The sequence below is a fragment of the Dama dama genome, chromosome 15 (genome assembly GCF_033118175.1).
Source record: "Dama dama isolate Ldn47 chromosome 15, ASM3311817v1, whole genome shotgun sequence".
Lineage (NCBI taxonomy): Eukaryota > Metazoa > Chordata > Mammalia > Artiodactyla > Cervidae > Dama > Dama dama.
The window spans coordinates 49,625,792-49,640,013 of record NC_083695.1 but is presented as its reverse complement, the minus strand read 5'-3'; positions in this window follow the sequence as shown (position 1 = coordinate 49,640,013).

Here is a 14,222-nt window from a genome sequence, read left to right as displayed (position 1 = left end):
AACCTAGTGGAAATTAGTCCTGAATATTCATTGGAAGGACTGATGCTGAAGCTGAAACTCCAATACTTTGACCACCTGATGAGAAGAACTGACTCATTGGAAAAGACCCTGATGCTGGGAAAGATTGAGGGCAGGAGGAGAAGAGGGTAACAGAGGATGAGATGGCTGGATGGCATTACAGACTCAATGGACATGAGTTTTAGCAAGCTCTGGGAGTTGGGATGGACAGGGAAGTCTTGCATGCTGCAGGCCATGAGGTCCCAAAACATTGGACATGACTGAGTAACCAAACTGAACTGACAGCCCAAAGATCCCAGGGCAACAAAAAGACACAGGGTTCTCTGATGGTACTATATTTTCTTTATTTCCTTCTTTGAAATTATTTCAAAGACTGGAATAGAGGCAGTAAGTCTTGAGGCCTGGTGGATACACAGGTAGTTGTCTGCAAATAGAGGTTGATGTTGTTTAAAAGGATGCCTAATGCTTTGAGCAAGAGGTTTTCATTTTAAATACTTCTTCTCTATCACTCAATGAAATCATTTTCCTGTGGTGATTGGAGTGGAGCACTGTCACATTTGGTAATTCTGAGTGTTGCTTATTCAGGAAGTGGCTCAAAATTTCCTATGACTGCAGCATGTAAAAGAGACCTCTGCTGTGATGCCTTTTACAAAGGAAAGGATGGGCCAAGCTGCTTTTGGCTTTTAATGGAGACCTCAGGAAACAATACCAGAAGCCAGCGAGGGAGGGGTCTGATAGCAGATAGTTGAGAGATAAAGGGAGGTCAGATGTAAGCTGCTAACAGGCACAGATTTGGCAAGATATTTAATCTCCTCCTGCCTTGTTTCTTCATTTTTGTATTTGGACTACAGTAATATTAATCAGTTCAGTTCAGTTCAGTCAGTCTGTTCAGTCGTGCCTGACTCTTTGTGACACCATGAATCGCAGCACGCCAGGCCTCCCTGTCCATCACAAACTCCCGGAGTTTACTCAAACTCTTGTCCATCGAGTCGGTGATGCCATCCAGCCATCTCATCCTCTGTCGTCCCCTTCTCCTCCTGCCTCCAGTCCCTCCCAGCATCAGGGTCTTTTCCAAATATACCAACTCTTCACATGAGGTGGCCAAAGTATTGGAGTTTCAGCTTTAGCATCAGTCCTTCCAATGAACACCCAGGACTGATCTCCTTCAGAATGGACTGGTTGGATCTCCTTGCAGTCCAAGGGACTCTCAAGAGTCTTCTCCAACACCACAGTTCAAAAGCATCAATTTTTCGGCACTCAGCTTTCTTCACAGTCCAACTCTCACACCCATACATGGCCACTGGAAAAACCATAGACTTGACCAGACAAACCTTTGTTGGCAAAGTAATGTCTCTGCTTTTTAATATGCTATCTAGGTTGGTCATAACTTTCCTTCCAAGGAGTAAGCGTCTTTTAATTTCATGGCTGCAATCACCATCTGCAGGAACTGTGGAGCACAAAAAAATTAAGTCTGACACTGTTTCCACTGTCTCCCCATCTAATTCCCATGAGGTGATGGGACCAGATGCCATGATCTTAGTTTTCTGAATGTTGAGCTTTAAGCCAACATTTTCACTCTCCTCTTTCACTTTCATCAAGAGGCTTTTTAGTTCCTCTTCACTTTCTGCCATAAGGGTGGTGTCATCTGCATATCTGAGGTTATTGATATTTCTCCCGGCAATCTTAATTCCAGCTTGTGCTTCTTCCAGCCCAGCATTTCTCGTGATGTACTCTGCATATATGTTAAGTAAGCAAGGTGACAATATGCAGCCTTGATGTATTCCTTTTCCTATTTGGAACCAGTCTGTTCCATGTCCAGTTCTAATTGTTGCTTCCTGACCTGCATATAGCTTTCTCAACAGGCAGGTCAGGTGGTCTGGTATTCCCATCTCCTTCAGAATTTTCCACAGTTTATTGTGATCCACACAGTTGAAGGCTTTGGTGTAGTCAATAAAGCAGAAATAGATGTTTTACTGGAACTCTCTTGCTTTTTCAGTGATCCAGCGGATACTGGCAATTTGATCTCTGGTTCCTCTGCCTTTTCTAAAACCAGCTTGAACATCTGGAAGTTCTCGGTTCATGTATTGCTGAAGCCTGGCTTGAAGAATTTTGAGCATTACTTTAATGTGTGAGATGAGTGCAATTGTGTAATTTGAGCATTCTTTGGGATTGCCTTTCTTAGGGATTGGAATGAAAACAGACCTTTTCCCGTCCTGTGGCCACTGCTGAGTTTTCCAAATTTGCTGGCATATTGAGTGCAGCACTTTCACACCATCATCTTTCAAGATTTGAAATAGCTCAACTGGAATTCCATCACCTCCACTAGCTTTGTTCATAGTGATGCTTTCTAAGGCCCACTTGACTTCACATTCCAGGATGTCTGGCCCTAGGTGAGTGATCACACCATTGTGATTATCTGGGTTATGAAGATCTTTTTTGTACAGTTCTTCTGTGTATTCTTGCCACCTCTTCTTAATATCTTTTGCTTCTGTTAGGTCCATACCATTTCTGTCCTTTATTGAGCCCATTAATAAAAATAACATACAAAGAAATGTTAACTGGTATCCATCTTTTGTCCATGCAGGCTGGCTGATTTAATATTTGGCTGGGTTGAACACCAGAATACTATTGCTAATTTTGTAACATAAATGAGTCACTTATCTTCTGTGATGATCAGCTTTATGTGTCAACTTGGCTGGGTTATAATTCCTAGTAATTTAATCAAATACTAACCGAGGAGTTGCTGTGAAGGTATTTTGTAAATATGATTGACATTCATAATCAGTTGACTGTGAGTGCAGGAGTTTATCCTAGATAATCTGGCTGGGTCTGATTCAATCAGTTAAATGACCTTAAAGGCAGAACTGAGATTTCCTGGAAGAAGAAATTCAACCAGTAGGCCATATCCTGAGTTCATGCCAAAGAGTTCAAGTCTGTTTTTTCTGATGGCCTATATTGGTTTCATTTTCTAAGGCTCCTGTAACAAGTCATTGCAAGTTCACTGGCTTAAATGACAGACATTTATCTATATCTGTTTATCTATCAATCATCTATCAATCATCTATCTATCTATTTTCCCCTACTGGTTCTGTTTCTCTCGCTTAATAATGACTGACATGTTCTCCCTAGATCTTGTTTCCTCATCTATAAAATCATGGGCTGGGTGGACAGGAAAAGGTAATCTTCAAGGACAATATTAAATAAATAATTTTTTAAATGCCTTGTTATTAAAGAGATCACAGATTTCCCAATTCTTTAACCCTTGCTTTAAAAGAATCCTGTAGTAAGCATAGAGTGGAAGATTGTTAGTTATGGGGATGCTGATTTAATTTCCTTCAGTACTTAATATAGTAGAGAATCCCCTGGTACATGACACTACAGCATTGGTCACAATAGAATTTCGAGAGTTTACAGAATGTGAGTTTCTTCTTTACTTTGTATGCCTTTCTATCCAACCCATGCAGAGAAAGTATAATTAGAGGATAAGTTTTCCTTGCCCCTTCAGTCAAATATTGGCATTCTCTCTAGGGAGAAAGATTTAGAAAAGATCAGAACCTATTTAGAAAATTCTCTTTGTCAACACTTTCATGAGAAAATAACATGTTAGTCAAATTTCCCTCCCTCTTGTTGTGACTAAATATTCCTGATGGATGCCGGTCCATTTTTTATTAAAATGATATTGAAGAAGTAAGCATATGTCCTGCTGTCTCATAAAGACATCTAGCAATAAACTATTTGTGCTAAAATGGAAAGCACTCATAAGAATCAATTTTTGATGTAAAAAAAAAGAGTAATTTTGCAATTTAGTGAACAAATATGACTTTAAAATGTTTAAAATTATAATGGAAGAAAACTTGACCCTACAGGGCCAAACCAGAGATTCCTGCTAGTCAAGTATAATACTGAAGTTTCATCTGTTAGGTAGTTAGAATAGGGTAAAGGAGTTCAGAATGGTGGTGGCTAAAAGACCTGGAAGGGAAAAGCCCGCGAAAATACAACAAAGGAAGACCTGAGGACTGGAGTGAGGACCTCAGGTAGAACAAACAATACTCCTGGCTGGCCCAATTTACATAGGACAGGCCTGGGGCGGGGGAGGGGGGATATAAAAAGAGGAGCCAAAGCTCTGTCTTTCCCTCTCTGCCGTGAGCTGGGGCTCTCTTCTCTTTGCGTCTTTGGATCGACATGCTCTCACGCCTCAAAGATGGATTTTTCCAGTTATCTTCTAAATAAAATAGAGCTGTAACACTGATTTGTCTAAGAGGTATAACACGGTCCGTTCGAGACCTGAGAGGTATAACACGGTCTGTCCAAGACCCGAGAGCTGTGACATGCCAAAGGGGCTTTAATGTCCGTCACTCCAAATCTTTGTTGTGATGAGACAAAAACTGAGGAGCATACACTCGCCTGACACATCCATATGGTCAGATCAATAACTTGCAGGGAACAAAGCATGTTCCTTTCCAGTTAATCTGCTTCCTTCCCCTCACACATACGCAAAATGAATATTTCCAGATGCTGATTAAATCATTCCTTGGTCGAAACATGCCTCCCAAGAATATAAAAATTTTAATGGGAAGTCTATAGAGCAATGGTGAGCTTCTCAGGTAGAGCAGTGATAAAGAATCTGCCTGCCAATGCAGGAGACAAAGGAAATGTGGATTCTATCCCTGGGTCAGGAAGAGCCTCTGGAGAATGAGATGGCAACCCACCCCAGTATTCTTGCCTGGGAAATTCCATGAACAGAAATGCCTGGAAGTCTATAGTCATGGGGTTGCACAGAGTCAGACATGACTGAGCACAAGAACACAAGAAAAAAACAATTATAGAGCAATGGCAAGATCACATCTTTTGTTATTCTAAATAGATGTCATTCATATTTATATATTGTGTGTATATATGTGTGTGTATTCTTTTAGAGTAAAATTATTTATAATTTTCACCCTAAATGAGGGTGAAGAATATATAATCATTCTTAGTCAAAAGAAATATGGAAAATTCCAGTTAGAATGCATCTTATTTTGGTCAGTCCCTTAGTCATGTCTGACTCTTTGTGACCCCCATGGAATGCAGCAAGCCAGGCTTCCCTGTCCATCACCAGTTCCCAGAGCTTGCTCAAACTCATGTCCATCGAGTTGGTGATTCCATCCAACCACTTTGTCCTCTGTCATCCCCTTCTCCTCCTGCCTTCAGTCTTTCCCAGCATCAGGGTCTTTTCCAATGAGTCACATTTGCATACGACTACTAGAAAAGCCATAGCTTTGACTAAACAAAACTGTCAGCAAAGTAACGTTTCTGCTTTTGAATACGCTGTCTAGGTTTGTCATAGCTTTTCTTCTAAGGAGCAAGCATCTTTTAATTTCATGGCTGCAGTAACCATCTGCAGCGATTTTGGAGCCCAAGGGGGGGGAAAAAATCTGTCACTGTTTCCATTGTTTCCCTATCTATTTGCCATGAAGTGATGGGACTGGATGCCGTGATCTTAGCTTTTTGACCATTGAGGTTTAAGCTAGTTTTTTCACACTCCTCTTTAACCTTCATCAAGAGGCTTTCTAGTTCCTTTTTACTTTCTGCCATAAGTGTGTTGTTATCTGCATATCTGAGGTTATTGATATTTCTTCCAGCAATCTTGATTCCAGTCTGTGCTTCATCCAACCTGGCATTTCCCATGATGAACTCTACATATTAGTTTAATAAGCAAGGTGATAATATACAGCCTTGACATACTCCTTTCCCAATTTTGAACAAGTTTGTTGCTCTATATCTGGTTCTAACTATTCCTTCATGACCTGAACACAAGTTTTCTCAGGAAGAATGGTCTGGTATTCCCATCTTTTTAAGAATTTTCTGCAGTTTGTTGTAATTCACACAGTCAAAGGCTTTAGTATAGTCAGTGAAGCAGAAGTAGGTGTTTTTCTGGAATTCCCTTTCTTTTTCTATGATTTAGCAGATGTTGGCAATTTGATCTCTGGTTCCTCTGCCTTTTCTAAATCTGGCTTGTACATCTGGAAATTTTCAGTTCACATACTGTTGAAGCCTAGCTTGAAGGATTTTCAGCATTACCTTGCTAGCCTGTGAAATGAACACAATTGTATGGTAATTTGAATATTCTTTGGCATTGCCTTACTTTGGGATTGGAATGAAAACTGACCTTTTCCAGTCCTGTGGCCACTGCTGAGTTTTCCAAGTTTGCTGACATATTGAGTGCAGCACTTTAACAACATTATCTTTTAGGATTTGAAATAGCTCAGCTGCAATTCTATCACTTCCTCAAGCTTTGTTTGTAGTAATGCTTCCTAAGGCCCACTTGACTTCACACTCCAGGATATCTGACTCTAGGTGAGTGACCATGCCATTATGGTTATCTGAGTCATTAAGAGCTTTTTTTGTACAGTTATTCTGTGTATTCCTGTCATCTCTTCTTAATCTCTTCTGCTTCTGTTAGGTCCATACTGTTTCTGTCCCTTATTGTGCCCATCTTGGCATGAAATGTTTCCTTGGTATCTTTACCAAGGTATGTTTGATTTTCTTGAAGATATCTGTAGTCTCCCATTCTATTGTTTTCCTCTATCTTTTGCACTGATCACTTAGAAAGCCTTTCTTATCTCTCCTTGCTGTTCTCTGGAACTCTGCGTTCAGTTGGGTATATCTTTCCCTCTCTCCTTTGCCTTTCGTGTCTCTTTTTTTCTCAGCTATTTTTAAGGCCTTCTCAGACAACCATCTTGCCTTTTTGCATGTCTTTTTCTTGAAGATGATTTTAGTCTCCACCTCCTATAGAAAATTGCAATCCTTTGTCCAAATTTCTTTGGGCACTCTGTATGTCAGATCTAATCCCTTGAATCTATTCATCACCTCCACTGTATAATCACAAGAGATTTGATTTAGGTCTTACCTGAATGGCCTAGTGGTTTTCCTACTTTGTTCAATTTAAGCCTGAATTTTACAATAAGGAGCTGATGATCTGAGCCACAATCAGGCCCAGGTCTTGTTTTAGCTGGCTGTATAGAGTTTCTCCTTCTTTGGCTGCAAAGAATATAATCAGTCTGATTTCAGTATTGCCCGTTTGGTGATTTCATGGGTAGAGTCATCTCTTGTGTTGTTGGAAAAGGGTGTTTGCTATGACCAGTACATTCTCTAGGCAAAACTCTGTTAGCCTTTGCCCAGCTTCATTTTGTACTTGAAGGCCAAACTTGCCTGTTACTCCAAGTATCTCTTGACTTTCTACGTTTGCATTACAATCCCCTATGATGTAAATGACACCTTTTTTTGGTGTTAACACTAGAAGGTCTTGTAAGTTCATAGAACCATTCCACTTCATCTTTTTCAGCATTAGTGGTAGGATAGATAGATAGATAGACAGATAGATAAAAAGAGCTCTATTATAGAATCTGTCTTACACACTTACAGCAGTGGAGCAGTCCCATGATCTGCTGTCTGCAAATTGCAGAACCAGGAATGTAGGTGTAATTCAGTAGATTCTGAAGGCCTGAGAATAGATTGCCATTGTTATGAGTTCCAGCCTGAATCTGAAAGCCTTTGAACCAGAAGCACTGATATCCTTGGGCAGGAAAAGATGTATGCCTCAGCCCAAACAGAGAGAGTGAATTCACGCTTCCTCCCTATTTTTATCCTGTTCAGTCCTTCAATGGGTAGAATAATGCCCACTCCCATTGGGGAAGTATTTTTGTCTACTGATTCAAATGCTGAGTCTCTTCAGGAGATATCTCAGATACACACACAAATAACATTTGGGCTCAGTCAAGGAGGTGACATATAAAATCAAAGAAAACAAAGTGTTCCTCCATTTTATAGATGATGAAACAAAGGCTTAGAGATTAAAATAACTTGTCTGGGTCATGCACAACTTCAAGTGGTACAGAAGGATTAAACCACATTCCTCACCTAATGTCTTCCCTCTATGAATTCAAAGAGATTTCAATCTTCACCCTGGAAATAACTGAAGAATTCTGTCTTCAGAGCATGAAAAGATGAGTATCCTGCATCAACATTGCTGATGGACCATGAAGCAAAAATAAATGAGATGGAAGCTTTTCCATCACCTTTCAGGTAGAGGACACAATCTCCATCTCAAGTCCCAGTCATCTTCCCATTTTGCCTCTTTCCCTCCTATATTCTAAGAATGGGACCCTGAAAGGAATGAGATTAATTCTGATAGAGGAAGTAGGGAGAAAAGGAAGACAAGTTTTCCCCTTTTGGGGTTTGGTCTCAAATTTTTTTCATAGAGAAAAAATAAACTTGATTTGAAAAAGCTTACTCTCAGTCCTTTCAAATACCTTGCTCTAATAACTAAGATGGAGAGATCGTGATAGATCAAACAATCACTTCTGTGCATTTCAGTTTTTAAAAATCAGGATTCAGAAATTTCACAAAGATGAATTTAAAAGCAAATGTTCTGATGATGAATGTCAGGAAAATAATTCTCCACCCTCTTTTCTCCATAACTGAACTAACCATTTCATTTTAATATGACTACCCTAAGACCACATTTTTCATCCTGCACCTATAGACTTGCTTATGGGCTTTTGGGGATTAGTACATGGTCAGAGACTATAGTAGGGGGGACTGGATCAATATATTTAAAATTATTTTTCCACAGGTCACTATCACTTCGCCTAGTTAGTTTCTTTCATGCTTAAGATAATCTGAAATTACTTTCATTTACTTATCATTGTCTTTTTTTTTCCCCTCAACATAGTACAAGGACCACTAGAACACTGATCTTGTCTCTCTTTCACCGTACTGTGTTTTTATATTCTAGGAATAGCCAGACACATATTAAGTGCTCAATAAATTAACTAAAGAGGGGCCATAATAGGACACTCTTTTTAGAACATAACATACATTCTGATTAGTGCTCTGTAGATAGGAAAGATTGAAGGTGGGAGGGGAAGGGGACAACAGAGGATGAGATGGTTGGATGGCATCACTGACTCATTGGACATGAGTTTGAGTAAACTCCAGGAGTTGGTGATGGACAGGGAGGCCTGCCGTGCTGCAGTCCATGGGTTGAAAAGAGTCGAACACGACTGAATGACTGAACTGAGATAGGCAATGCATTTTTGCAATTGGAACAAGACAAATATCAAATATTATTAGAATATCACCAATTTACAGCCTCTTAATGAAATAATGGATTTTTGCAAAGGTCATAAATACTGCTAATATCACAGATACCAACCAGGTAGTATGATTCTTCAGGTGTAATTCACATAATCACCTATAAAGTATTCTTAACAACAATTTTAGGCTAATTCATATAAACCTCCAAATTTGGCCACCCTTTCACAGGATATACAGGACAGAAGAATACATTAAACAGTGCCATGGCAATTTAATCAGCAAAATCTAGAATAAGGGACTTCTGTACGACAAACAATTCTGTATCTTAAATAAATTAAAAGAAAAAAGGAAAAAGGAAAAAGAAACACTGTGTTAAAGATAGGTGTCACAGTCAGTCAAATTGTGTACTTTTTTTTTCGGTTCTTATCTGAATGCCAACTGTTGAAAATAATTTTGAGTATTCAGAGAACAGTAAATACCAATTGGATATTTACTATTATTGTAAAATTGCTGTTTTTTTTAGAAATGGAGAAGGCTGTCTTTGAGAGAGAGACCCATACTGTAGTTAGATCTCAAAGCTAAATAGCTTCACCTTCCTTGAAGGTGGTTGCGAGGGTGGGTGCAAAAAGCACTTGAGTGTTTTGTCATTATTCAGTGTTTCCTTTCATCTCTAGTAATAATTTTCCCCTTAACATCTACTCTGTATAATATATTCTGATGTTTATACAAAGTTTCCAATCTTTTTTATACATATATCCCCATCCTTTTATTTTATTTTATTGTTTTAGATGAATCTATTTCAAATTGCATATTTTTTACATCTAATTTTTTCATTTTATCTTTTAAGTGAATTAAGTTAATTTATATGCAAGATAATTGCTGATGTGTTAGAAATTGAATATATCACTCAATAAGTGTTTGTCTATTTCCTTTTTGTCTTTTTTACTTTTGTTTGCATTGAAGATTTCATTTCCACTTATTTAACATTTTATAAATTGTATACCTTTAAAATCTAGTTTAGATGATTACACTAGGTATTGCAATATAAATTCTTGATTTATCAAATACTATTATAGTTTATGGTTTTACTTTCTTCCCATTGCAAGAATCTCTTACCTTTTTAATTTGATTTATTTCCTTAAGCTTTTCTTATAATATAGGCTTACTGGAGAAAACTCTCAAATTTGTCAGACTGAAATAGACTTTACTCAACTTTCATTTTGGAAAAATATATTCACTGAATAGAGAATTCTGATGTGAATTATTTTTCCTCCTCAGCATGTTAAGAATGCTTTAACTTTTGGCATCTGTCATGTCTAATATTATAGAGACAGTTATATGTTTTTTGTCATTTAAAAAATCTCTACACAAAATGTTTTTCATTTGGCTGCTTTTCAGATTATCTTTCTCTGATTTTTAGCAACCTGAGTAATGTGTGTTTAGATTGGGCTTGTTCTCTTTGTATTCTTCCTGAAGATTTCAGAGCTTCTTCAATCCACCGGGTAATATTTTCAATACATTTTGGAAACCTTGTAGCAATTAACATTTTTTCTTTTTTTAAATTAAAGTATAGTAGATTTACAACATCATGTTGGTTTCAGTTATACATAAAAATATCTAGGCATTCACTTTCAGATTCTTTTCCCAAATAGGCTATTACAGAGTATTGAGTATAGTTTCTTGTGTTATACAGTGGATCTTTGTTAGTTATCTATTTTATATACAGAAGTGTGCTTGTGTTAATTCCCAACCTCCTGATTTATTCCTCCTCCCTCTTTCTCCCCTGTGCTGTGCTTAGTTGCTCAGTCACGTCTGACTCTTTGCAACCCCATGGACTGCAGTCCACCAGGCTCCTCTGTCCATTGGGATTCTCCAAACAAGAATACTGGAGTGGGTTGCCATGCCCTCCTCCAGGGGATCTTCCTAACCCAGGGATCAAACCCAGGTCTCCCACATTGCAGGTGGATTCTTTACCAACTCGGGAAGCCCAAGAATACTGACGCAGGTAGCCTATCCCTTCTCCAGAGGGTCTTCCTGACCCAAGAATCAAATCATGTTCTCTTGCATTGCAGGCAGACTTTTTACCAGCTGAGTTACCAGGAGTTTTCTTTTCTATGTCTGTGAGTCTCCATTTTGTAAATAAGTTCATATGTATGTTTTTCTTTTTATATTTTACATGTAAGTGATATCCTATGATACTTGTCTTTGGTTATATTGCTGCAAAATGACATTATTTCAATCTTTTTATGGCTGAGTAATATTCCAATGTACATATGTGTACTGTGTCTTTTTTATCCATTCATCAATGGCCGTTTAGGTTGCTTCCATGTCTTAACTACTTTAAATAGTGCTGCAATGAACACTGGGGTGTATATATCTTTTTTAATTATAGTTTTCTCCAGCTATATGCCCAGGACTAAGATCATTGGATCATATGGTAATTCTATTTTTAGTTTTTTAAGAAGCCACCATATTTTTCTCCACAGTGGTTGTACCAATTTAAATTCCCACCAACAATGTAGGAAGGTTCCTGTTTCTCCACACCCTCTCCAGCATTTATTTGCAGACATTTTGATGATGGCCATTCTGAACAGTGTAAAGTGGTACTTCATTGAATTTTTGATTTACAGTCCTCTACTAGTTAGTCATGTTGAGTATATTTTCATGTGCCTGTTCACCATCTGTATCTTCTCTGGAGAAGTGTGTTTAGAAATTCTGTCCATTTTACTATTGACTTTTCATATTAAGCTGTATGGGTTATTTGTATATTTTGGAGTTTAATCCCTTGTAGGTTGCATCATTTGCAAATATTTTCTCCTATTCAGTAGGTTATCTTTTTGTCTTGTTTATGGCTTCTTTTGCTATGCAAAAGCTTTTAAGTTTAATTAGGTCCCACTTGTTTTTCCTTTTTTAAATTTCCATTACTCTAGGAAGTGGATCAAAATTATATTGCTGAGATTTGTCAAAGAGTCTATGTCTAAGTTCTCCTCTAGAAGTTTTATGGTATCCAGTATTATATTTAGGTCTTTAATCCATTCTGAGTTTATTTTTGCAAGTGGTGTTAGAGGACGTTCTAATTTCATTCTTTCCCATGTAGCTGTCCAGTTTTCCAGCACCACTGTTGAAGAGACTGTCTTTTCTCCATTGTATGTTCTTGCCTCCTTTATTGTAGACTAATTGAGTGTAGGTCTGTGGGTTTATTTCTGTGGGTTTATTTATTTCTCTATCCTGTTCCATTGATTTATATTTCTGTGTTTGTGACAGTACTGTACAGTTTTGATGATGTAGCTTTGTCGGATAGTCCAAATTCAGGGTGCCTGATTTCTCCAGCTCATTTTTTCTTTCTCAAGATTGTTTTGGCTATTTGGGGTCTCTTGTGTTTCCATACAGAATAAAATTTTATTTTGCTTTAGTTCTGTGAAGGGCTTCCCTGATAGCTCAGTTGGTAAAGAATCTGCCTGCAAAGCAGGAAACCCCAGTTCAATTTCTGGGTCTGGAAGATCCTCTGGAGAAGGGATAGGCTGCCCACTCCAGTATTCTTGGGCTTCCCTTGTGGCTCAGCTGGTAAAGAATCCACCTGCAATGCAGGAGACCTGGGTTTGATCCCTGGGTTGGGAAGATACTCTGGAGAAGAGAAAGGCTACCCACTCCAGTATTCTGGACTGGAGAATTCCATGGACTGATTCCTCCAGTTCAATTTTTCTTTCTCAAGATTGCTTTGGCTATTTTGGGCCTCTTGTGTTTCCATACAGACTTAAAATTTTTGTTCTAGTTCTGTGAAAAATGCTGTTGGTGATTTGATAGGGATTGCCTTGAATTCATGGGTTGCCTTGGGTAATATAGTCATTTTAACAATATTGATTCTTGTAATGCAAAAACATGGTATATCTTTGCATCTGTTTTTGACATCTTCAGCTTCTTTCATCAGCATCTTATAGCTTTCTGAGTACAAATCTTTTGCTGCCTTAAGAAGGTTTATTCCTAGATGATTTATTCTTTTGATGTGATGATAAATGGATTGTTTCCTTAATTTCACTTTAGATGTTAGTGTATAAAAATGCAACAAATTTCTGTATTAAGTTTGTATTTTGCAACTTTACTGAATCGATTGATGAGGTCTAGTAGGTTTCTGGTTTCATCTTCAGAATTTTCTGTGTATAGTATCATGTCATCTACAAACAGTGACAATTTTACTTCTATTTTCCCAGTTTGAATTTTTTTTTATTATTTTTCTTCTCTGATTTATGTAACTAGGACTTGCAAAATTATGTTAAATAAAAGTAATGAGAGTGGATATCCTTGTCTTGTTCCTGATCTTAGAGGAAATGCTTCCAGCTTTTCACCATTGAATATGATGCTAGATGTGAGTTTGCCATGTAAGGATTTTAGTGTGTTGAGTTATGTTCCCTTAACATCCACTTTTTGGAGTTTTATCATAATGTTGAATTTTATCAAAAGTTCTTTCTGTACCTGTTGAGATGATCATATGGTTTTCAATCTTCAATTTGTTAATATGGTATATCACACTGATTGATTTGCTGATATTGAAAAATCTTTGTATACTTGAGCTAAAATCCCACTTAATCATGATGTATGATCCTTTTAATATTTTGTTGGTTTTGGTTGCTAGTATTTTGTTGAGGATTTTTGCATGTATGCTCATTGGTGATGTTGTCCTGTAATTTTCACTTTTTGTGGTATCTTTGGTTTTGGTATCAGGGTGATAGAATGCATTTGTAAGTTTTCCGTCCTCTGCAGGATTTTTTGTTCTAATAGTTTCAGAAGGATAGGTGTTATCTCTTCTCTAAAAGCCTAGAAGCCATTTAGCCCTGGACTTTTGTTTGTTGAAGTTTTTTAATCACAGATTCCTTTTCAAAAATTGTGATTGGTCTCTTCATATTTTCCATTTATTTTTGGTTTAGTTTTTTAAGATTGTACTTTCATAAGAATTTGTCCATTTCTTCTAGACTGTCCATTTTATTGGCATATATATATAGTTGCCTATAGTAGTTCCTTATGGTCCATTTCTATGGTGTCAGATGTTACTTCTTTTTCATTTCTAGTTTTATTGATTTGAGCACTCTTATTTTTATAAATGAGTCTGGCTAAAAGTTTATCAACTTTGT